This window comes from Ursus arctos, unplaced genomic scaffold, assembly GCF_023065955.2.
Source record: "Ursus arctos isolate Adak ecotype North America unplaced genomic scaffold, UrsArc2.0 scaffold_4, whole genome shotgun sequence".
Classification (NCBI taxonomy): Eukaryota; Metazoa; Chordata; class Mammalia; order Carnivora; family Ursidae; genus Ursus; species Ursus arctos.
In genome coordinates, this window is record NW_026623056.1 from 54,520,781 (window position 1) to 54,547,820 (window position 27,040).

The 27,040-nt window shown below is 38.3% G+C and overlaps 1 protein-coding gene across 2 annotated transcripts in view; it reads right to left on the reverse strand.

The window, feature by feature from the left end:
- Nucleotides 1-27,040, reverse strand: part of NSUN3 (NOP2/Sun RNA methyltransferase 3) — a 449,969-nt gene that overhangs the window by 166,292 nt on the left and 256,637 nt on the right. The window contains exon 10 of one of the 2 annotated variants that reach the window (XR_007188714.2): nt 1,709-1,767. The gene's annotated coding sequence lies outside the window, so the exon portion shown is untranslated. Of the gene's footprint in view, nt 1-1,149; nt 1,768-27,040 lie in introns of those variants that run through there. The other variant, XR_008957257.1, reaches the window with a different exon arrangement.

Here is a 27,040-nt window from a genome sequence, read left to right on the forward strand (position 1 = left end):
TTATTCCAACTCTTTGATACAGCTCTTCCCACCTGTCTTAATGAAATTATCCTTGGGAACTTCTGCTTTGGGTTAACGCTAACTGTTAACCCTCTTTGGTGCAGTACAGACCTAGTGCTTAAGGTAGAATATCTCTCCCCATTCCCTCATAGGTAGGTATATTCATAAGTACCCTTGGTTTTGGACTTTCTCAGCACAGGAAAAGAAGACTCCCGTTGGGGACTCTTTTCCCTTTGAATTCAGAATCTCTTTATGAAATGAGTAGAGACTAACCAGGTGAGAATTAGGCACCTGTTCATAATAGAACCTGATTCTACTCAGTATCAGCCCTCAAAACACTGATAGCACAAATGAATTCCCACTTACTTTATTCTTTCAGTATTGTACAAAATTAAACTGTAATAAAACTCAAATGGAAAAATTGAGAAATGATGAAACAAATGCATCTTTTCTTGCATGTAATGTGTCCTGGAAATCATAACACCTGCCAAACAACAACAACAAAACATAACACAATATCTCCCTCAGCAAATTAGTAAGATAATTTGATTCTAGGACTGTTCAAATACAGTGAAATACAGTGCCATTATCAATCTGATGTCTTCAGGGGTATGGAAAGAGGATGAGGGTGGAAATGCAAGTATGTACAATTAAGATATATTTGCCACTCATGATCTATGAAAATAATGTAGGATAGATAAGAGAAAGGATAAAAATAGTACTTCCCACTAGTTATTAAATCCCCATGCTGTTATAGTCATTATGGTGGATACTTTATTTTAATTTTTTATTTAAATTCAATTTAGTTAACATATAGTGTATTATTAGTTTCAGGGGTAGAATTTAGTGATTCATCAGTTGCGTATAACACTAGAGTTCATTCCATCAAGTGCCCTCCTTAATGCCCATTACCCAGTTACCCCATGCCCCACCCACCTCCCCTCAAGCCACCCTCCATTTTTTCCCTACAGTTAAGAGTCTCTAATGGTTTTCCTCCCTCTCTGTTTATATCTTATTTTATTTTTCCTTCCCTTCCCCTATGTTCATTTGTTTTGTTTCTTAAATTCCACATATGAGTGAAATCATACGGTATTTGTCTTTCTCTGATGGACTTATTTCATTTAGCATAATACCCTCCAGTTTAAGGTGGATACTTTAAAAACATTATCACAGACCTTCACAATGACCTGGCAAGGTAGGTATTTGTCTCAATTTTTACACTTTTACAAGAGGGAGAGACAAATTAAGAAACTTATCCAGGAACACAGAAGGAGTGAGAAGCTGTAATGCGTCCCCAAGTTTAGCTGACTTCAAGGCCTGTGCGATTTCTCATATATCACATCACCTCGGGTTGGAAGGAGCGCTAGTGAGGAGCCTGATGTCATATGTCTCCAGAGCACTGGAGTAGCACATGCTAAAATAACTTCAGACTCTTCTGGCTGCTCAGTGACCTTGTTTTTAAAACAAAAAATCACAAAACATAAATTTAATATGCCCTATTGCCCTGCATGTGATGAGATTATGTCCTATAAACTGGTTTATTTTCATAATAAAATTTTTAATAAGACAGATTTTTTAAAATAGATATACTTTATCCATAAAACATTTTTATATCAGAGATTTCATAGCTGATTAAATTCTTGGATTTGGTCATTTTTTTTTTAAAGACCCCAGCTAAATGATGCTCTAAATATATAAGGCACAATACCTTAGTTTCCCAGGCTTCTTCCTATGGTTTCGCTTGTACAAATCTGTACCATTTTCATTCTGACAAAAAAAAAAAAAAAAAAAAAAATCATTATATGAGGGAAAAAGAGACACGTTATATCAGTAACGTACATGTGAGTATTGGGAACAATTCTATAGCTTTTGTGTTATTATAGAGTGATATAATTGCTGTTTCCTCTAGTGTTTCTCTCCTTCCCCTTTGAGAAGCCAACATAAGAGACTTCTGCCTGCATGTCCAGAGCCAGAAACTCATTATGATTGCAGCCCTGCAAGGCAGTGCTGGGAACCAAACTGTGAAATTGTGATTCCTCGAGTGGAGTGTGGGAAGCCCTATGTACTGCTAGTTTTCTAATGGATTGAACCACACAATCACAGCAAACAGAAAACCCCAAAGGCTGATTTTGTGTGTGCGTTTATTTTAGAGGTGTTCAAGAGAAAACTAATCAGAGAGGGAAATTTATTAAAACAAATGTTTCCTTGGCTAAGAGATGTCTGCTCTAATATTTGCTTTTCATTGATGTTTGACATGCATCTTGACTCTCCTTTTAAATTTTTATTTTTCTAAAGAATTCCTTACGACAGAGAATATGAGGAAAGAAAAATTGGTGGAATTTGTCAGCTGAACTTTGCAAAATTTTATAATAAATCTGATCTTTGGTTGCTCCTCCTCTTGGATAGACTTGGAAATCAAATGGCCAAAATAATCAGCCCTCCCGTCTACTTAATTTTCCTGCAGAAATTATGTAAGAAAATAAGATAAATAGTTTCAAACCAAGACAGCATCATTCCTTCTATTGAGCCTGCATATTTACAAAGGGAACCGTGGAACTCAAGAACTACTTGATGTAAGCTGCAACTTGGATGCGTTAGTAGATGAAACTTCAACTTGCAACTTCAAAGAAATGTATCTGAAGCTATGACTGCCTAACATAAATAAATTCATATAAATTGGCTCCTACCTATTGTTTTATATTTATTCTTACAACAAAGAGGGCAAACTTGCATGTAACAGGACTCTAAAGTGAGCAATAGGTCCTTAATTTTAAGTCAGACAATGTTACTTTAATTCGGTAAGGGCCATAAGATGTTAAAAAGATAAGCGTAACTCAAAGGAACAAACTTTAAATGCTCATATGCATTTAAGTGTGAAGAGTAACCAAAAGAGAGCTGCCACATATCTGAATCATTTCAGTCATTCCTTCCTAATTCTATCTCCCCTCTCTCTGCCATGCATCTCTCCAGGTCAGATTCTCCATAAATATTCTTCCTCCCTTTTCTTATTCTTTGATCTTTTAGGCTCTAGAACAGGGATTAGAAAGTTACCAGTGGTTGTTTGCTAGGTCATAGGCCAATATAAAGAAGGTAGTTTGAGAAGTAAAATTGGAGTAAAAGGATATAACAGGTAAAATAAGAGCTAATATTATTCATCACTGAAAAACAAATTTTAAAACACCATTAAATCAGTGGAGATTATTGCAAAAACAGAGAACAGAATAATAATTTGGGTTACACTTATACACATATATGCACACAAATATCTGTTATATATTTATGTATTATAAGTGTTACATCATAAATGTAAAGAGAGAAGAAATGCTGATAAAGAAGCTATGTGAAAAGATTGGCAGACAACATTATATAAATATATATTTATAATGATAATAAAAATGATTTTATAAGAAGGGAAACAGATCCATGCAAATGTTTTCAGCAAATTTTATATATTTTAAAAAAACAATATCTGTACTGTATAAAAAAGGCTTATGCAAACTCATATGAAAAATAACACTAAAATGTAAAAAAGGATATGAACAACTTAATTAACATTAGTAAAGTAAAATATCTATATAAAAATCTTCAATTCTCAGGGTGCCTGAGTGGCTCAGTCAGTTAAGCATCTACCTTTGGCTCAGGTCATGATTCCAGGATCCTGGGATGGAGCCCTGCATTGGACTCCCTGCTCAACAGGGAGCCTGCTTCTCCCTCTCCCTCTGCCTCTCCCCACCCTTGCACTCTATCTTTCATGCTCTCCCTCTCAAATAAACACACAGAATCTTTAAAAACAAAAATGTTCAATTCCGCTAGTTACCAAAAGAACACAATGAAATAAGAGTAATGTACCTTTTTAAATCAATAAAATGAGGAAATTTGGTAATCAAGCAGGTGCTCTCATACATAACTTATAAAAGATAATAAATTGTCAGATTCCTTCTGGAAAACTGATTTTTCAAGGTATTCCAAGACATATAAAATAATTGTACCTTTTAACCCAATTATCTTTTGATGAGAAGATAAAAGAGGGAAAATAGGAAGGGAAAAAATGAGAAAAAGTTAATATGCATGAAAATATTCATTATAATAAATATAAAGCCATTAAAATTGTGAGGATTGTGCAACATGAAAAATGCTTATTTATAACACTAAATGAAAAATAAATAACTGCATCTGTCTACTAAATATAAAAATCATGCCTAGATAAGAACTACATAGGGAAAAAAAAGAATATTTAAAAGTTTGGTTAAATCTTTGTAAGCCGTTTTAATGCATTGTGTTTTAATCCAATCAATACTACAATTTTATTTATTTAGCAAAAATAATTTATTCAAAGCAAATATTCCTGGCAAGGAGTAACAAAACCCTAGTGGTCCCCACTTTCTATCCTCTCATTTTCCATAAAAATGGGCACAAGGCCACCTGAATAAAGGCAGCATGTCCCAGTGTCCTTTGTAGCCAGGTGTTGGGGACATATCTAAGTCCTGGCCAGTGTGCCATGAGTCAGAATGCTATGTGGCAGCTTCCTTAATCCTACCTTAACAGATAGCTGTCACATGGCCTTTCCTAGCTTCTATGTTCCTTCATCCTGCTAGTAGGTTATAGAAGCCAACTTGGACAAAGGCCACAGTGTAGAATTGACAAAGCAGTTTGAACTGGAAGGAGTCTGAATCCTTCAAGACAATGTAAGAGCAGAGTCATACTCTCAGCCCTGGTTTGCCTATCTCTGGCCTTTCTCTATGTGAAGGAAAGTGAGCAAGAAACTATCTTGTATAAACTACTGTTAGTTTTCACTTTTCTGTTACTAAAAGCAAAATCTCAACTTACTAAATGTAAAGAGGTCAGCCCAAAAACCACCAAGTTGCAATATTTAAATTATAATCAGTTGAAAATAACTGAGAGCAAAGTAGGGACAACAATATGGGGGCAGTATGACACCAAGATTGCCAAAGTTGATCCCAGGGCGTTCACATTAGTTGGCAAGATCTAGGCCTTCTATGTCAGGCATTCTCAGCTAAGGTAATGAAAAGTTGTTTTTCAGGGACAAAAGAAAAAAAGTTAGTATACAACGGTTTGTGGCTCTCCAATGTGCCACAGTACATAAAGGAACATATAATATTTCTACGGTATTAACATTTCATGTGATGGGGGAACAAAGAGTCTAAAAAAAGCTCTGAGTGGGGGTGAGGTGGGGGGCAGTGATCATGGAAGAAAAAAGAAAAGGACTGAGGAACATTGCTGAATGTGAATGTCCTCCCCTGCCTGTTCTATTAAGCAGATCCTACTATTATTTTGGATTCCATAGCTTCCTCAGTTAACAACTTGTCATATTGTTTGATTCATGATTATTTATCTTTCTCTCTCCTCACTAGATTTTAAGAAGATTTTAAGAAGTTTATGATTTGGGGGGCACCTGGGTGGCTCAGTCGGTTAAGCATCTGCCTTCGGCTCCGGTCATGATCCCAGGGTCCTGGGATGGAGCCCCACTTCGGGCTCTCTGCTCAGCGGGGAGTGTGCTTCTCCCTCTCCCTCTGTCCCTCTCCCTGCTTGTGCTCTCTCTCTCTCTCAAATAAATAAATAAAATCTTTTTTTAAAAAGGTTATGATTTTCATTTCTGCATTTATAACACATTGCTTGGCACATAACAACAGCATAAAAAAATGTGAATGGCTGAATGAGCACACCAGGGGCATTTTTCCTATAAGTCTAATGCTCCAGCAATTCTCACTTAACAACAGACACAACTTGCCCTCTGCTTGAGTGGTGACAAGTTAAGACAACCTCTGAGAACACACAGCATTTCTCAAATAATATGTTGAATAAGTTGGTAAAAGAACCCAGTTCAGCCACGGAAGCACTCCCATTCCTACTTATTTTTACCAATTTAGGTTTTCCTGTGTGTGTTTTTTTTAAGGTTTAATCTTCTTTATATTCATTACTACATAGCATTTTCTCTTTTAATCTCAAACATCAAGTTGATTTGAAATCTGCTGTTATTTTAACAATAGGGCAGAGTTTGATATTTGGAATTCATACAAACATTTCTGAAAAGGCCACAGCTAAATAGAATCTAAGCTTTTCCAGTTTACAGGAAATATCACAAACATTAATTATGAACTCAAGTCTTTTTACTAGTGGCTTATTCTACCAGTGTGACTCAACCATGCAGAATAATTCCACTTAAAAATAGTTACTGAACACCTCGTGCATGTGAAGTGTTGTGCAAGGCCTACGGGGGATAGAAAGCAAAATAAAGCATAGCCCGTCTTCAAAATTCTTACATTCGATTTGAGAAACTGTCACGTGAAGTAATATAGTGTTAAGTGTTATGCATAATATAAGCGTTATGCACAATATACATACAGATGTTTGAGAATTTGAAAGAACATATAAAACTCATGCAAATAAAATTTCATGGATAGGTTGGCTTTTGGGATGTGCTTTGCAGTTGGAATAGGATTATAATAGAGGAGTTGGGGAGACAAGACATTGAAGACAGTGAACAGCACAGAACCAAAAAAGAAAAAAAAACAATACTTTTCAAGAAGAGAGCAAAACTACATTTGATTTATATGCACGTTAAAATTGAGAAGCAAATTTAGGCACCTGTAGTTAAGTGAAAGAAAAGAACAATTAGCAAAGTAGTGTGGAGCTATTTCCTAAAGAAATTATTATGCTTTGACAAAAATCCACCATTAGCCAGTGGGGACCATAGGCAGCCTCTAAGCATGTGAACCTTTAAGCACGTTTGTAGAGTAATGTACAAAGACTTTCAGAAGTAAGGAAACCAACAGTTCCTTCTGGCAATGGTCTGGAAAGATTTAATAAAAGAGATGAATTAAGATTGTAGGAAAGAAATGCAAAAATGAGGATGGATGAGAAAACTTTTCAAAGGAAAATGTGCAATTCTTGACAATTTTTTGAATTTCAAAGGTAAGGGAATAATAATATATGACAAGAAAAAATTATTCCTAGGCTTTGAGCCAGAGGAACTGGGAGAAAGATGTGTCATTAACAGGAAAAGGAAAATAAGGAGGGCAGGTTGGTTCAGGATGTTGAGGAGATAATGAGTTTTCAAGCTGGGACATATTAAATTTGATATACAAGGAAATGATTGCTAATTTTAAGAGATAGGAGAAAGAGACAGAGCAAAAGTTCTCACAGGATATGTGGGGAAAACCAGACTAGCTACCAAAACAAGGAAAATCGCCTTTCCAAGAAAGAATCAGTCAGCACGGCAAGGCTGCCAAGGGGTCAGGAAAAAGGATGCTACTTGATTACAACAGAAATCAACTTGGGTAATCAAACACTCATTACAATTGTAACTAAAGCTCTCTTACAACATGGTATCATCTGCTTTTCCCAGTATTGCTAAAGTACCTGAAGTATTGGTAATGCAAAGCAAACATGAATGTATTGTGGTACAAATATCAGTGCAACAGTATCAACATGTTTCAACTTATTTGGTATTGTATCTGGGACAAAAATATCAGTTATACAAATAGTAATATGTATTTTCTGTACATAACTTTAGAAAAGATCAATATTGGTAACTCAGTCTCTTTGAAGCCATTAACAAACCAGGGAGAGTTCTATTCATTGTTGTTACATGCGTAACAATGTAAAGTAACCTACATCCTGAATAGAGCTATAAAAAAAAAAAAAAAATCAGCTGTGAACTTGCTTTGAGAACGTTGGAAAGTCATAATTTCTCTGGTCTCACTTCTTTTTTCTGTTATATACTGGAGGGACTGAAGAAATGTCTAAGGTATCCTACTGATTTGATGTATATTCAATATATTCCTGAAATATCTTTTAACTAATTAAGGGAGTGAAAGCAGCAAGATGAAGAACAATATGCTGAATTATAGGTCTCACATAAATAGCAAAAAGGGTGCATTGGCTCAAGATACTTTATTGGAGAGAGGCTCCAGATATGTGATAAGAGACAGGAAATACAACCATGGACATTCAGCCATGCTCTTTTGCCCCAGGGAATGACAGATTGGAAGAGCAACATTGTTCTCAAAACAGTGTTATTTTAAGAAAAATGTTAAGCAAAAACTGAAATCTAGTGGGGAATATCCTGCAAATGTTAACACGAGTTTATCAGAGCTCTGCCACTGTTAAAGATTAAGACAATTATTTTTAAAAATAGATGCACACACCCAGGTCCTTCAAGGAGAGTCTCTCATTCCAAAGAGGCTGGGCTAGTTCACTACTCAGGTACTCAGAAGTCACTTGAATCTCTGCCAGAAAAAACGGATGTTTGTCTAATCCCAGCACTACCACAAGCATAGAAGACCTCAGTATCAGGGCCTGCCTTTTACAAATCTCTCGTCCTACAGCAGGTTGCAAAACTCACTTTGAGCATATGTCAAAGATGGTTTCAAGGGAAAAATTTACCATCTATTCTCAAATATATTCAGTAATATACAGAAAAACATTAAACCAAAGCTTTTTCCTTAGCTTCTTAATTCTTTTTTTTATTATTATTATGTTATGTTAGTCTTAATTCTTAATAGCAGAAGCAGATAAAACAACTAATTGGACTAGTTCATCGGAATAAATAAATGAATGCATTGCTGGTTAACCTCATACCTATTGTTAAATACAGTACTTGTTTCACTTATAGAAAAATTTGAAATAGCTGATTGGCCTTACTGACTTTTCAACCATTTGGTCAGCCAGTGGTACAGCTCATATAAGAAAGAAATATAAATGCCTTATTCTTTCCCTTTATATACCATTTCTCAAGGTAAGTTTTGATCCCTTACACTTCTAAAAATATAAATCTGTTAGGGAGAAGCTAGATATGAGCAGTGGAAGAAACACCCAGATGCAGAGTCCCAAGTCCTTGAAGGGGAATAACAGAGACTGGAGCTGATGGAAAGGATGGTGATAAAAAAATAAAAATAAAAAATAATTTAAAAATCTACATATTATAAGCTGGAGGGCTCAACATCCTGACCTTGTAACTTCCAAGACCTTAGGCCTGATAGATTAAGAGCCACAGGTGCAGAACATGTTCTCCTCTTCCACCTCTGCTCCAGGGTAAGCCCTAGACTCATTATAATACATGTGCATTGCTGGAAGAGTCCTGCCCATAGAGAAAGGCTGCCATGAAGATGGTAGGTAGAAACCTTGTAGGGTCAAGGCCTCCCCCTCTCAACCTGTGGGAGGAGTTCCCAAATGATTGGAAGCCTGCTCCAATAGATACCATCCCAACTATAGTCAAGGTACTCCCCAACCGGAGAGACCCAATCATATCCAATCCCAAAACAATCTACAGGCCCATCTTATGGAACCTGCCCACTCTCCCACTTTGGCAGTGTACTTTCACTTTAATAAACTACTGTGTGCTTGCTACTTTCCTTCTGGCTGTCTTTATTGGAACATATATCCCCAGGTAAATCCTCTCATGGGGAATCCAAGTACTCCATTCATACAAAGCAGACTCTCTCTCACGCTAACAAACCTATGCATTTAAACATATTGATTTCAATACATGTATTTCTTATGTTTATTGGAGTTCAAATTGTCCTATAGAGTTGATCCTTGAAAAACATGTGGATTAGAGTGCTGACCCCCAGCACAGTCAAAAATCTGCATATAAATTGGACTCCTCCAAAACATAACTACTGATAGCCTGTTGCTGTTGACAAGAAGCCTCACCAATAACATAAATAGTTGATTAACACACATTTTGTATGTTATAGGTTATATACTATAGTCTTACAATAAAGTAAGCTAGAGAAAACAATCTTATTAAGAAAATCATGAGGAAGATAAAAATGCATTTATATTACTGTACTGTGAAAAATCCAGGTATGAGTGTACCATTTAAACCTGTGTTGTTCAAGGGTCAACTGTATTAGCCAGTGGGAAACTCTTTAAGTTAATGCTTAATTCCTTTTGACAGGATCATAAAAAGTCTCTGATAGCTCCCTTGTTAGCCAGCACAACAGATTTAACAAACCCATCTTGTATATTTCTCTATTTCTCTTGAAAGTTATGATATTTCAACACATAGTTTGATTACCAGAAATATGCACTGATGCTGACAATGTTGTCATTGTTCCCAGGCCTTTCCAGTGGAGAAAACACATATAATACACACACATACACTTACCTCTTTAAACTTATTTGACATAGCATGTTATAACTTTGATCTGCTTTACAGGAATATCATTTCAGCATGCTTTTATTCTCATTCTTTGTATTTTGATATTTTTTAATGGGATTTACCCGCAACACTTTTTTCTTATTCATTTTTATGTGAAATTATTTTCCTGAACTTTTAGAACGGACCTTAGTTCAAATGGTATTTTCTAACTTCAGAGAGCTCCTTCTTCCAGCATTTGCAGGTAGTGTTAAAAATATATATATGGGAGAGGAGTTAAGATGGCGGAGGAGTAGGAGACACCTTTTTCAGCCGGTCCCCTGAGTCGAGCTGGATAGGTACCAGACCAGCTTAAACAACCACGGAAGCAGCCTGAGACGCAGGAAGATACATCTGGATCTCTACAAATGAACATCTCCAGCGCTGAGTATTGAGGTACAAAGCGGGGAGCCATGAAACCGCGCACAGATATCGGAAGATAAACGGAAGGGGGAGGGAGCCGCCACATTCGGGCGCCGGGAAGCGGTAGCCACCTGCACGGGGGGGAGCGGGCGTACTCATGGATGGCACCCACGAGAGAGCGGACTGAGACCGTGAGCCAGGAGCACGCACCACCAGGCATCTCACAGAACTCCGGAATCCCAGTGCGTTCACTGGAACCAGACTGAGACCGGAAGCTCTGGGAGCGCACGGGGGACGGCTGGCGGCTGGCAGCATTAGAAACACAAAGGACAGAGACGCGCCGGCCCTGGAAGTGAGGGCTGGGACGCCGGGTGTGGGGCGCACATCCCGGGACGCTGCAGGGTTGAGCAGCACCAATAGTAACAGAGTTAAAGTGGCCAGAACATCAGCGGAGAATGGGCCGCAATCCCTCTGTTCTGTGACAGAGGCTGAAATTCGGCCGCTGCTGCTCTGACTCTCAGAAGAGGCACAGCAAACCGCCAGGGAAAGCCGCCAGAGAACAAAAGCCTGGAAATACCGGCGCACAGCATGCCCATCCCCATCCCCCCTCGCAGGGGACACGGAGACTCTACCCAAACAGGGTTGCCTGAGTATCGGCGCAGCAGGCCCCTCCCCCAGAACACAGAAGGCAGGCTGAAAAATCAAGAAGCCCACAACCCGGGGCGCCTGGGTGGCGCAGTCATTGAGCACCTGTCTTCCGCTTAGGGCGTGATCCCGGCATTCCGGAAAGGAGTCCCTCATTGGGCTCCTCCGCTGGGAGCCTGCTTCTTCCTCTCCCACTCCCCTGCTTGTGTTCCCTCTCTCACTGGTTGGCTCTCTGCCACATAAATAAATAAATAAATAAAATCTTTAAAGAAGAAGCCCACACCCCTAAGATCCCTATAAAACAAGGGGCACGGCCTGGGACCCAGTCAATAATTTGGGTTCTGGACAACCCCGCAACCTCTCCTCATCAGAATGACAAGAAGGAGAAGCCCCCCCCAGCAAAGAAAAGACAGTGAGTCTGTGGCCTCTGCCACAGAAATAATGGATATAGATGTAACCAAATTATCAGAAATGGAATTCAGAGTAACAATGGTCAAAATGATGAGTAGAATTGAAAAAAGTATTAACGAAAAGGTTACTGAGAATATAGAATCCCTAAGGACAGAAATGAGAGCGAATCTGACAGAAATTAAAAATTCTATGAGCCAAACGCAGGCAAAACTAGAGGCTCTGACAGCCAGGGTCACCGAAGCAGAGGAATGGGTTAGTGAATTGGAGGATGGGTTAATAGAGGAAAAAATGAAAATAGAAGCTGGTCTTAAAAAAATCCACGCCCACGAATGTAGGTTACGGGAGATTACTGACTCAATGAAACGATCCAATGTCAGAATCATCGGCATCCCCGAGGGGGCGGAGAAAAACAGAGGTCTAGAAGAGATATCTGAACAAATTGTAGCTGAAAACTTCTCTAATCTAGCGAGGGAAACAAACATTCGTGTCCAAGAGGCAGAGAGGACCCCTCCGAAGCTCAACCATGACAAACCTACGCCACGTCACGTCATAGTGCATTTCGCAAATATTAGATCCAAGGATACAGTATTGAAAGCGGCCAGGGCAAAGAAATTTCTCACGTACCAAGGCAAAGGCATCAGAATCACGTCAGACCTGTCTACACAGACCTGGAATGAGAGAAAGGGTTGGGGGAGCATTTTTAAAGCTCTTTCAGAGAAAAACATGCAGCCAAGGATCCTTTATCCAGCAAGGCTGTCATTCAGAATTGATGGAAAAATAAAGACATTTCAGAATCGACAGTCACTAGCCAACTTCGTAACCACGAAACCAGCCCTACAGGAGGTATTACGGGGGGTTCTATAAAAGTAAAAAAGCCCCAAGAGTGATACAAAACAGAAAGTCACAGCCAATACAAACAAAGACTTTACTGACAACATGGCAGAATTAAAAGCATATCTCTCAGTACTCAGTCTTAACATTAATGGTTTAAATTCTTGCTTTAAACACCACAGGGTTGCAGATTGGATAAAAAGAAATGACCCATCCATTTGCTGTCTACAAGAGACTCATTTCGAACCCAAAGATGCATTCAGACTGAGAGTAAGGGGATGGAGTACCATCTTTCACGCAAATGGACCTCAAAAGAAAGCTGGGGTAGCAATTCTCATATCAGATAGATTGGATTTTAAACTAGAGACTATAGTTAGAGACGCAGAACGGCACTATATTATTCTTAAGGGAAGTATTCAACAAGTGGATATGACAATTATAAATATATATGCCCCCAACAGGGGAGCAGCAAGATACACAAGCCAACTCTTAACCAGAATAGACATATAGATAAAAATACATTAATATTAGGGCACCTCAACACTCCACTATCAGAAATAGACAGAACACCCTGGCAAAAACTAAGCAAAGAATCAAAGGCTTTGAATGCCATACTCGACGAGTTGGACCTCATAGATATATATAGACCACTACACCCCAGAACCAAAGAATACTCATTCTATTCTAATGCCCATGGAACATTCTCAAGAATAGACTATGTTCTGGGACACAAAACAGGTCTCAACCAATACCAAAAGATTGAAATTATCCCCTGCATATTCTCAGACCACAACGCTCTGAAATTGGAACTCAACCACAAGGAAAAATTTGGAAGAAACTCAAACACTTGGAGACTAAGAACCATTCTGCTCAGGAATGACTCGATAAACCAGGAAATAAAAAATCAACTTGAACAATTTATGGACACCAACGAGAATGAAAACAAAATGGTCCAAAACCTATGGGATACTGCAAAAGCAGTCCTAAGGGGGAAATACATAGCCATCCAAGCCCCACTCAAAAGAATAGAAAAATCTAAAATGCAGTTTTTATATTCTCACCTCAAGAAGCTGGAACAGCAACAGAGGGACAGGCCTAATCCACTCACAAGGAAGCAGTTGACCAAGATGAGAGCAGAAATCAATGAATTAGAAACCAGAAGTACAGTAGAGCAAATCAACAGGACTAGAAGCTGGTTCTTTGAGAGAATCAATAAAATTGACAGACCACTGGCAAGACTTATCCAAGAGAAAAGAGAAAGGACCCAAATTATTAAAATTATGAATGAAAAAGGAGAGGTCATGACCAACACCAATGAAATTGGAAGGATTATTAGAAACTATTATCAACAGCTATATGCCAAAAAACTAAGCAATCTGGAAGAGATGGAGGCCTTCCTGGAAACATATAAACTACCAAGACTGAAACAGGAAGAAACTGATTTCTTAAACAGGCCAATTAATTATGAAGAGATTGAGTCAGTGATAAACAACCTTCCAAATAACAAAACTTCAGGTCCGAACGGTTTTCCTGGGGAATTCTACCAAACATTCAAAGAAGAAATCATACCTATTCTCCTAAAGCTATTTCAAAAAATAGAAACAGAAGGAAAGCTACCAACTCATTCTATGAGGCCAATATTACCTTGATCCCCAAACCAGGCAAAGACCCCCTCAAAAAGGAGAATTACAGACCGATTTCCCTAATGAATATGGATGCCAAAATCCTCAACAAGATCCTTGCTAATAGAATCCAACAGTACATTAAAGGGATTATCCATCATGACCAAGTGGGATTCATACCTGGGATGCAAGCGTAGTTCAACATTCGTAAATCAATGAGCGTGATACATCATATCAACAAGAAAAGACTCAGGAACCATACGATCCTCTCAATTGATGCAGAAAAAGCATTTGACAAAATACAGCATCCTTTCCTGATTAAAACCCTTCAGAGTGTAGGAATAGAGGGTACATTTCTCAATCTCATAAAAGCCATCTATGACAAGCCTATAGCAAATATTATTCTCAATGTGGAAAAGCTGGAAGCCTTTCCCTTAAGATCAGGAACACGACAAGGATGCCCACTCTCGCCACTATTATTCAACATAGTACTAGAAGTCCTTGCAACAGCAATCAGACGACAAAAAGGGATCAGAGGTATCCAAATCGGCAGAGAAGAAGTCAAAATGTCTCTCTTCACAGATGACATGATACTCTATATGGAAAACCCAAAAGAAGCCACTCCCAAACTATTAGAAGTTATAGAGCAATTCAGTAATGTGGCGGGATACAAAATCAATACTCAGAAATCAGCTGCATTTCTATACATGAATAACGAGACCGAAGAAAGAGAAATTAGGGAATCCATCCCATTTACAATAGCACCAAAAACCATACGTTACCTTGGAATTAACTTAACCAGAGACGTAAAGGACCTATATTCTAGAAACTATAAATCACTCTTGAAAGACATTGAGGAAGACATAAAAGGATGGAAAAATATTCCATGCTCATGGATCGGAAGAATTAACATAGTTAAAATGTCCATGCTACCCAGAGCAATCTACACTTTCAATGCTATCCCGATCAAAATACCGAGGACATTTTTCAAAGAACTGGAACAAATAGTCCTTAAATTTGTATGGAAACAGAAAAGGCCCCGAATCTCCAAGAACTGTTGAAAAGGAAAAACAAAGCTGGGGGCATCACAATGCCGGATTTCGAGCTGTACTACAAAGCTGTGATCACAAAGACAGCATGGTACTGGCACAAAAACAGACACATAGACCAATGGAACAGAATAGAGAACCCAGAAATGGACCCTCGGCTCTTTGGGCAACTAATCTTTGATAAAGCAGGAAAAAACATCCGTTGGGAAAAAGACAGTCTCTTCAATAAATGGTGCTGGGAAAATTGGACAGCTACATGCAAAAGAATGAAACTTGACCACTCTCTCACACCATACACAAAAATAAACTCCAAATGAATGAAAGACCTCGATGTGAGACAGGAATCCATCAAAATTCTAGAGGAGAACATAGGCAGCAACCTCTACGATATCGGCCAAAGCAACCTTTTTCATGACACATCCCCAAAGGCAAGAGAAACAAAAGATAAAATGAACTTATGGGACTTCATCAAGATTAAAAGCTTCTGCATAGCCAAGGAAACAGTCAAAAAAACTAAAGAGGCAGCCCACGGAATGGGAGAATATATTTGCAAATGACACTACAGATAAAGGACTGGTATCCAAGATCTACAAAGAACTTCTCAAACTCAATACACGAGAAACAAATAAACAAATCAAAAAATGGGCAGAAGATATGAACAGACACTTTTCCAATGAAGACACACAAATGGCTAACAGACACATGAAAAAATGTTCAAAATCATTAGCCATCAAGGAAATTCAAATCAAAACCACACTGAGATACCACCTTACGCCAGTTAGAATGGCAAAAATAGACAAGGCAAGAAACAACAATTGTTGGAGAGGATGTGGAGAAAGGGGATCCCTCCTACATTGTTGGTGGGAATGCAAGTTGGTACAGCCACTCTGGAAAACAGTGTGGAGGTCCCTCAAAAAGTTAAAAATTGAGCTACCCTGTGATCCAGCCATTGCACTACTGGGTGTTTACCCCAAACATACAGACGTAGTGAAGAGAAGGGCCATATGCACTCCAATGTTCATAGCAGCAATGTCCACAATAGCTAAATCGTGGAAGGAGCCGAGATGCCCTTCAACAGATGGCTGGATTAAGAAGTTGTGGTCCATATATACAATGGAATATTACTCAGCTATCAGAAAGAAGAAATTCTCAACATTTGCTTCAACATGGATGGCACTGGAGGAGATAATGCTGAGTGAAATAAGTCAAGCAGAGAAAGACAACTATCATATGATTTCTCTCATCTATGGAACATAAGAACTAGAATGATCGGTAGGGGAAGAAAGGGATAAAGAAAGGGGGGAGTAATCAGAAGGGGGAATGAAACATGAGAGACTATGGACTATGAGAAACAAACTGAAGGCCTCAGAGGGGAGGGGGTGGGGGAATGGGATAGACTGGTGATGGGTAGTAAGGAGGGCACGTATCGCATGGTGCACTGGGTGTTATACGCAACTAATGAATCATCAAGCTTTACATCGGAAACCGGGGATGTACTGTATGGTGACTAACATAATATAATAAAAAATCATAAAAAAAAAATATATATATATATATATATGGTGGCTCGCTTTCTGTGATTTTCCAGTTCTATTTCCCTTTCCCACTTTTACGCAGATGTCCTTTGCTCTTTCTTGTTATTGTCCCTATCCTGACCAATAGTGATTCTACTTTTGGCAGTTTCTCCCTAATAAGGGACCCTCTCCTGGAAGGAAATTCTGGTTAATCAGTTTCAAGAGTTATGGGGCCTCGCCAGCTCCAGCTCCTTAACCTTTCCAGTGAGTGCTTGTTGGCTGTTTTGTGGGTTCCTATGCTCAGGTCCTTCAGTCGTTCCATTACTACCATATAGCTTCTTTCAATGAAAATGTTGTTGTCATACAGGTTTTGTGGCTGTTGATTTGTTTCCACTGCTTAAATTTGAGGTTCAAAGAAACAGCTCGTGACCCAGTGTAGTTATAAACATTGACAATGAGTTTTTTCAGTTTCCTTTCCAGTTGTCACCACGTTCCCAGAATTTCCCAGGACATGCGGGTACAGATACGGGTACAGCTCGAGCTACCGATGGAGATACAGATGCAAACAGAGTTGCAGGTATAGGTACAAGTACAGATATAGATACAGACATAATTATACAGAAATATGTACAGATAAAAATGACTAACAGAATAAGTATGGAATATATATTATTGGGTTGACAGGATTATGAGTGATATTTTTAGTCACCTAATAAAAACAAAAACCAAAGCTAGTACATGCAAGTCTAGGAGAATTACTGTCATCTGTTCAGCATCCCATTGGTATCCAAACCCCAGTCACATCAAGTTCGACTATCTCCTTTGAATTCAACTAGTTGTACTTTTATCTTCTTGATGATACAGAAAATGGTCCACTGTTCATTCTCCTCAACCCTTTGGTTTTGGCAAGAGCTCCATGTTTGAGTGCTCCAGTTTCCTTGATATATATTAAAATGCAACTTCTGCTATATCATTACAAACCTCTTTGTCTGAATAGTGTCTATCATTTGCTTTTCAAACATTTTTCAGCTTTCATTTTAATATCTACTATAAAATTATAAAAGCCTACTTTGAAGCTATAAAGTCAAAAATCTGACTCTTTCAGAATTCTCTTTTATTCAATTTTTCCCTAGGGTAATGGCCCTCATACTCATGTCTCATTTAATCATGAAGACTACAGTGTTAAAAGACAATGACCAAGAAGGAAAATGAAATGGGTAGTATTTCAAAATATACCCAAAAGTGGGTAGTATTCCATTTCTCTATACAAAGAATTGTCTCTGGATAGTGACAATACCGTTGTCTACAGTTGTTGCAATGTTGACTCTATCTTATGGGCATTAGCTCACCATTTGCTTAGTATCAGACTTTTTCATAATAATTTTGAGTCCTTATTATAGTATATTTAAACCTATCATCAATTAAATTCGACCATTGCTACTCTGAAAGAGCAGATGAGAGAAGCAACAGTAACCACTAAAATAACACTTGCATTTCAAAACATTAAAAGATAAACTGAGGCATATTAAAATTTAAGAGTGTATTTGAGCAAAAATTCATTGGAATTAGGCAGTGTCAAACTGGCAATGGTTAGGAGTGCTCCTCTGAGGAGCAAAAGAAAGACTTTTATAGAGAAGCAGCAGGAGGAAAGAAAAGAAAAACTGATCGACTACAGCTTAAGCAGTTGCCCTATCTGGGTTGCCTTAGTTGACTGTTTGTGCTTGGTTGTCCTTAAATTTTGATTTCTAATCCTTGAGGTATTACAGGCTTAGAGTCTAGTTTGCTTATGTAAGCAACTGAGGCATTAAAGCCACCTCAGCCTAATGGGCTCCTTGTCTAATTATTTTAACCAGGTTTTCTCCCCTCCCCTGATTTTTTAGAGGGATTTCTGAAACACAATTTCCTCTGAAAAATGTCCCTTTTTCCTCTTTGGGTTCACTGCTCCCTCTGCTTTTCCTACAGTTTTTACCATGTAAGGTAACTGGTATGCAAACATGAGATAAGTATCTGTAGGGGGGTGTTCTGGAATTCTCAGCTGGAGAGACAGCAAATGCAATGGTGCTTTCTTCTCAGCAATACCACCCAAGAAGTCTCAAAGCTAACTTATCTCAAATCTACCAGGAATGCAAACACTTAAAGAAAACGCCATCATGATCTCTTCCTGAAACTATATTCCAGTAAGTCTGTTCCCTTCTTAGTGGCTACATTTTAGCAAATTTGGCTTCTGATTAATTTAGTTGTTAATGACTGACAATGAAAGCCACTGTACATCAAAAGATACTCCATTTGTTCTTTTACCCTGTGGAGTGAGAAAAAAAATCTAAGATTATAAAGTTGCTTTTTAAGTGATTCCAATTGTTTATAAATGGAATTCACTCCTATAAATAACTCTGAAGGTTTATAGGTAAGGTCAGTCTCAATAGAGTACCAAATGGAATCTTAGAAATTTTGCAAATTTAATCTTTCTATAATGTGGTTTTAACTTACCCATTAATTTCTGACAGTAAAATTTGAAACAAGATATATCATGGAAGAAAATAAAAATAATCATACTTATATTTGTATTGTTATTCACAATTCTTTCACATATGTATTTCATTTGCTTTTCAATTCTGTATTCCCTTTAATGAGTATTTATTCAGTGTCTATCATGTGTGAGGCACTAACTTAAGAATAGGGGAGTACAATGAAGTATAACAGCCCTGAAAAACCAACGGTGAAGAAGGCCACCCTCTAAAATACAAGGAAACAATCTCAGAAAGATTAAGCAGTTGGCCAAGCTCACTGATAGGTAAATTGATAACAGAGTTGAAACCATTTTTCACTTTTTTGTTATGATTTCATATCAACTAGTAACACTCTTATTGGATCATTTACTCTAATAAGATGACGATATATTTATATTTTTTCTCATCCATAATAAAATAAAAAAACAATACTTCTGGCTGTAGAAAAATTTGCTTTCATTTGAAACCAAATTTTCATGCAGAAATGTGTCCCTGGCATAAAAACGTGTTTTAAGCACAATCAAATGAACACAAATTCCCAATTCTAAATTGGCAAGCTTCAGTCTATGCTGTGTTTAGGTACTTTGGGGTAAAAGAAGTTGAAGGAAGAGAGACCTTTATCCATGAACTGAATTTATTAATCCCAAACTAGTCTGGTGCTCATTACCTATTCAGTGACTCACTAGCCTATCAGTCTACTGTAGAAATAAAAGCTGCATTTACTTTTCTTCTTTAATCTCTTCGTTCTTAATTGCCATATTGACAAAAAAGAAACAGTTGTTTACCTTCCAAATTCTCTGGAGCACCAGCCAAATTAATCCTTTTAAGCAGTGTTTCTTCAGCTCTGGAAACAAGTAGCATGCAAAGTAGCAAAAGGCTCCCTTAAGCAGCAGCAAACACAAGATGCCTAGACATTAACCTTGACTGGGAGAGCTCTGCAGGTGTCTGCTTCTTACAGTGGAAACAGCACTGAGGTTCTGGGGGGAGGGTAGAGATAACTAGGGCTGGATTAAGGAGGAGGCCAGTGGAGCATTTCCCTGGGGTGTCAATCTTTAAGGGAAAGCCTGATAAACATAACTGATTTCCTCCTCTTAAGCATTTTCCCTTCTTTCTTGATAACAGTATTCTAACTTTGTTCCTAACAGCTATTTGTCTAATCTGACTGGTGAATCATGATGTCTGAACTATCTTAGTATCTCATTCCCTTTGGAAGATACTTTTATACCTAGCCTCCTTTGCAGCTATAGGTGACAATTTGACTCAATTCTGTAAAAGAGAATGAGTGAAATAAAATGTTAGAATAGTGTTGGCTAGTGCAACTCCTTCTTTCTTCTTGTTTGGGTCACTGTTGTGACGCTGTGCCCAAAGCCAAAAGGTGGGGAGAAAGGCATTCCAGAAGAACTGAGACCTAAATATTAAGTAGAAACTGATGTGAGAAACAAAGGCAAAAGAAAATTTCCTTACTACTCACAGCCCATTCACAAGTCCTTAAAACAGGCAGTGACAGTCCTCTAGGAGCTCAGCTGCCTCAATGTTAATACTTTGCTAAGGGCAAAAGGCATTCTTAGCTGAACCCTAGGATCCCGTAAGCCTACTTAAACATATAAAAATTCCTTTGGAAACTTCCTTTATCGCTACTCCCCAAGATACATGTTGGCAATCATCCCCCAAGCATATGATGCACCGATATACATCTGAAGGGTCTCATGACTAAGGTTTTATTAGATGGTAATAAATGACCTTTACCCAATAATTGCTAGCCCCCTCCAGGTCCTGGATACCTTGCTGCCAAAATTCCTTAGAGATTTACACTATCCCTAGCCTCCTCCCAACTTGAAAGTATATAATTGGCCACTCCTTGTGACCCCAATGCAGCTCTTTCTGCCTAAGGGTCCTGTCCCCATGCTTTAATAAAACCACCTTTTTGCACCAAAGATGTCTCAAGAATTCTTTTTCGGCCATTGGCTTCAAACCCTAACATCTTTCCAACATCAGAAACTATCAGAATAAACCAGGTGGGGAACAGGTCTCCAGGATGAAAGAGTACTCTATAAATGCCCAGAGACAAGAAATAGCATGGAATCTTGAAGAAACTGTAAGAAATTTAGTATGACCAAATTTATAAAGCATGAGGATGGGAGTGCTAAGAAATAAACTGGAAAGACAAACAATGATCAAATCATGAAGGGCATTGTAAGCCACACTAAGGAGGTGATATTTTACACTGAAAACAAATGGGGACTATTGAAAGCTTTTAATCAGAGAAGGGACACGATTAGAATTAAATCTTAGAAGGTGAATGCATGGGACTTTATTAGGGACTAGGGGAAACATAAAAAATTACTGTTTTTCTTTTTTAAGATTTTATTTATTAGAGAGAAAGAGAGAGGGAGAGAGCGAGAACAAGCAGGGGGAGCAGCAGAAGGAGAGAGAGAAGCAGGCTCCTCGCTGAGCAGGGAGCCTGATGCAGGGCTTGATCCAGGACCCAGGGATATGACCTGAGCTGAAGGCAGACACTTCACCAACTGAGTCACCCAGGACCCAAAAAATTACTGTTGTAATACTTTTGATGAGAGATAACAGGGGCCAATAAAGGTAGTGAAAGTGGTACTAGAGATAATTGGGTAAAACATACAAAGATTCAGAAGGCAAAATAAATAGGAGACTATTAGTGAATGAATCTAGGGGAAAGGACAGAAATTGGAGTTACCTCCCAGTTTCTGGCTCTGGCAGCTGTCCAGATATAAGTAATGCCAATTACCAAAGAAGGAAAAACAGAAGGACGACCAAGTTCAAGGGGAGTTTGACACTTTTGTGAGCCATCCAATGAGAGAGAGAAGTCTGAGCCTCAGGAGTGAGATTGGAATGGAGGCCAGAAGAGGTTAAGTGCATTTTTGGACAGTAGAGAGAATTCTGGTGTGACTGAGGCAAATTGTGGGAAAATTCTGAAATAGCCCATCATTTAAGGTAGCAAATCTCAAACTTTACTGTGCTTAAGGCACACAGAGAAACTATAAGGCAGATTCTCAGGCTCCACCACTAGGAGATTTCTCTTTAGAAGGCCAGAATGGCGGGGGGCAGGGGGGAGCTGCATTTTTAGAAGGAATCCTATTATTGATTATTATACATACAGATGAACAAAGAAACACACTTAGAAAAGTACTCACTGAATGGGGAAATGAAGACATGGAAGAACTTAGAGACAGGAAGAAAATCAAGAATAGTATGCTGTAAGGAAGAAGTGAGAACATTTCAGAAAGTGGAGACAATCAGTGGTACCAAAATTAGGAGGAAGAGTCATGCTGAATTTTACTTTAGTACTTTAAGTAAGACTTGAAATACCTCAAATGCAAGAAGTCACCAAATAGAGGAAGAGTTGAATGTTTTCTTGTTTGTTTTTGTTTTGTTTTTATATTTAGTTGCAATTCACTAGTTACTATTTAATATTTAAATCCACTTTTTCAAATATCCTATATAGAAACTTTTTCTTATAAACTGCTTTGAACTTCTGTTGAAAATACTTCAAAACTATTTTCCTTTAATCGTAAAAATAAGTTATAAATATCAAAACTAAAAGGGAGTGAAGGGTGTGAAAATATGCCACCCCAAAATACACCTCTTTGACATAAGGATTATTTTGAACTGATTATTTTGAGAAACAGCAGACACAAGAGAAGCTCTGAAAAGACAACAGAAGCTACCCTTTTGAAAGGGAAATTTACATTTATAAAGAAAGTCCCCACATGTAAGGATATACCAAAAAGAAAAGGATGACTCACTAGAAACTCCTATTGATGGAGAAGGAAACAACTTAAATCTGAATAACAGACCTTACTCTTATTTACCATACTTTTCCTGGTTACCTCCCTACAACTGGCTTCCTCACACACTTCTCCCTTTGTCTTTAGCTGAAGATGGCATTTAAGCCTAAATTCAAAGGCACATCTAAGAGTTTGTCATTTTCCCTGGGTATCTCCCACATACACATGAGGTATATATACTAATAGTGAAGGATACTCCAAAGAAAGGCAGACGGGAAGGGAGAAGGGGCCCCAGCCTAAGAGGAAACCACCCTTAAAAAGATTTTATACCACCCGGAAGAAGACCTCCACCCTTTCCCACAAGAAAAACTACCTGACAGGTAGATGAGCATGGACACAACCTGATCAGGACAAAAAGCGCACGGAGGGTTAATCAGATTAAAACAACCTGCACAAAGACCCCATAAAAACCACCACTAGACTTAGAAACTCCGGTGGCAACCTTCTTGGGTCCCCTCCCTCTTTGGGAGCTCTGTACTATCACCTAATAAACGTTGCTTTGCTGCCCACCACTCTTGGTCTGGTCTACCTCTTCATTCTTCAAAGCAGCGTGACCAAGAACCATGGGCACCAAAGGAAAAGAAATCCTGCAACACTAATACACTTCTGAGTTTTTCTTCCTCTTGTCAATCTGTCTTTTGTTATAGGGGTCCCAGCTGAGAACTTAGAAGAGTAGAGGGAAAACTATCTTTTTTCTTCCGTATAGAATGTAGGATTAATATTTCAGATAAATAAAATAAAAATTTCTAATAGTGTACATTAAATTTGGCTTCTGATTATAAAACAAAAATATTATTCTTGTTATTAAGGGGAAAAAATTCAAGGCCGTATAAGAATCACACAATCAAACTCTAACCTCAATAGACTCCATATTCATGCATTAAGATCAGGTTGTACATTAAATGGGAGAAAAAGAAATTAGGAGGATTATGAACTTTCTGCTTAGAAATAAGAAAATGTAGAGTATCATTGAAAAAATTTTTAAGAAAACAAACTTTCTGGTGTTTTTCTAGTGGTTTATAAAGCAAAAAAATTAGGCATCTGCATGGCTCAGTCAGTTAAGCGTCTGCCTTTGGCTCAGGTCATGATCCCAGGGTCCTGGGATCCAGCCCCGTTGGGCTCCCTGCTCCGTGGGGAGCCTGCTTCTCCCTCTCCCCCTGCCTGTTGCTCCCACCCTGCTTGTGCACACGCACTCTCTCTCTGTCAAATAAATAAATAAAATCTTTAAAAAAAATAAAGCAAAAAAATCTGGTCAATGATGCATGAAAAAAGTGACAAAAAGCAGTTGTAAAGTGTAGACCATTTCTTTTGGAGATTAATTAATTGAAATCCAGTATACATAGGTGCTAAATTCATATGATTAAAACCTGGAAGGTAAAAGTAAAATTATAAGATCTCCCTTTATCCAAGTTAGCCAAATAATAATAGCCTCTAAAATACGCTCAACTTAGTAAAGGGGGGGGGGTGTGGGGAAGAAGGAAGGAAGGAAGGAAGGAAGGAAGGAAGGAAAGAAGGAAGGGAGTAAGAGAGGGAGGAAGGGAGGGAGGGAGAAGGAAGGAAATAAGGAAGGGAGGAATAGAGGAAGAAGAAGGGAAGAAAAGATATTATTTGATTAGACTCATGTAGTCTGAAAGCTCTGCAATTGCTTTTTTCCACCTAAAAAATCCAACTTCTAAGTTCATAAACCCAATTGTCTTTGAAAAACATCTTGTCAATTACCTATGCACAGGATAGCCATGCCAATTTGGTAACCACAACTGTTCTTCCTCATTATTTTACCATGCTATATAAATTCCAGTAAGAAACAGATTTGAATGTCATTCAGTCTGATGATCAACTTGAGTACATTGTTCTTACATTCTACTTATAATTAGTATTGTGACCATTCCTGAGCCTGTCTTATAACAAACACTTTACCCCTTGGGCAACTTTTCTTTAAAAGCTGGCCCACCAGAAACTTCCATAATTTGGCTGGGAAAAAGTGGCCAGTTACCATCACTTGACACCACTTGCATCATGACTCCAACATAACAGGGTCGTTCAGATCACAATGACATTACACTGGCAATTGTTCTGGTCTCTCCCTCATCACAGTCATTATCTTTGGTCATTTTATTTAAATGCATCATTTAGTTTGACAGCAAATTGTATGACAGAATAAAAGGGACCTTGGGGGAGGGGTGGAAAAAAATCCCTAAGTAAAACTGATTTAACATCAAATAACTTCAAGGTTAACTCCGCACACTGAGTTGCTATCTCCTCTACCAAGAAGAATGCTGGCATAGCTAAACTGGGCTATTTAACCTTGAGGGTTAGAGAAAAAGAGAGTAGCCTGTTGAAGCCTTTGAGGACCTATGTATAGAACACTCAACAATTATTTTTAAAAAAGAGGGAGAGAGAAAGAAAACTAAGTCATTTGCCAAAAAAAAATGTATTTCAAATGTACAAAGTAGGGTTAAGTAGTGGTTAGGAGTTTTAACTTATTCTCAATTTAAAAGTATAGGCTTTGAAGATACACAGACTTGAGAACTGTTTTTAAGGATTAAGTAAAATAAAAAGACTCTAACACTGAAAATACATAATAGGGAACATTTATTAATGATATCACTGTAATGTAACTAATAAGAGAAATGATAACCCCTAATCAGTAGTAATGTTTAAGTTCAAGATTCAGCTTAAGGACTGGTGATTATTTCCATATTCCTTTCCACGTGGCTTATAGATCCAGGTGTGTCTTTAATCAACATCAATTCTTATCCACTTCAATTTCTTCTCCTTTAAAATCAGAGTAATGTGAATTTTTAAAAACAAAGAAGATGCTTCCACTGTCTTGTGAAGAGTAGGAGACGAGAGCCAGGAATAACACATGACATCAACAATACAGCCTGAATGAAGTTGGTACCTCCGTGAGCATGAAAATAGGGCTGCCAACAGATTTGGAAGTGAGAAGAGAGAGAATAGAAAACAAAACAATTTCACAGTTTTGTCCAAAGATTTCATAAGGTTGGGTTCTAATAAAATATTTGTATGTTGGATACATGCTGTAGAGTACCATTGCATGAGGTGTGGATAAATCTGCACTGAGTCTGTTAAGGGCCTGGAGAACACCCTCTGTCTGAGATATATCATGACTAAAGATGTCCCGTTGAACCATTTAGGAATATGTGGAAGAATTGGCATTACTCAGAATTTCTTGCTAATCCTAATTTTTGTCTCAATTAAATGTAATGAATTCAATAATTCAATGGTCTCTTGGGGATTAATTCAATCCCTTTCAGGTTATAACTCAGTTCTTCAGATTCTTTCTCCTTAGGCTACCTTCCAAGATGGTATATTGCAAGAGTGGGCAAACTTGATCTGTAAATGGCCAGATAGTATATTTGAGGCTTTATTGCCCGTATAGTCACTACTGCAACTATTCAACTCCATCAGGAGGAAAGTAACCAGAGTCAAGATGTAAATGAATGAGTATGGCTGTGTTCCAATAAAGCTTTATTTATTAATGCTTTATATGAAATTTTATCTTCATATATCATTCAAGGGCTGCTATAAAATATTTTGTGCTTCTTTCAACCACTTAAAAATGTAAAAACCCTTCTCAGCCTATAGGACATACAAAAACAGGCAGCAAGCTATACTGGCCCGTGGGCTAAAATTTGCTGACCCCAGGTGTGTTGTACATGAGTGGGGACACTTTAAGTGACCTTGGGCACTGGGACAGGGCGGTTCCTAGCCTGAAACTAATCTCTGGGTGTGTTAGCTGAGTTTGCCTATTTGTTAGATGGCTGAACCCTTGTGATCTTAAATTTCTCAGCTTGGTTGAACCTCTTAACCCTCCAAGCTGACACTGCTTCCCCTATGTTCCTGATTCTGCAGACCCCTCCAAGCTGGTGCGACATCTGTCTTTTCCTTGGCCCCAGGTTGTTCTCACCATACTAGGTTCTTTTGTAGTCTCTAAACCAGTGTCCATACATTCTGAAACTAAAAGAAGCAGGCACATGTCAATGATATCCTCTCTCCACCAAACTGAACCACCCACTCTTTTGACTGTGCTGAGCTGCTGCACATTGGCCAGAGCAGCCCTGGAACATTAGCTTCCTCAAGAATTACCAAAT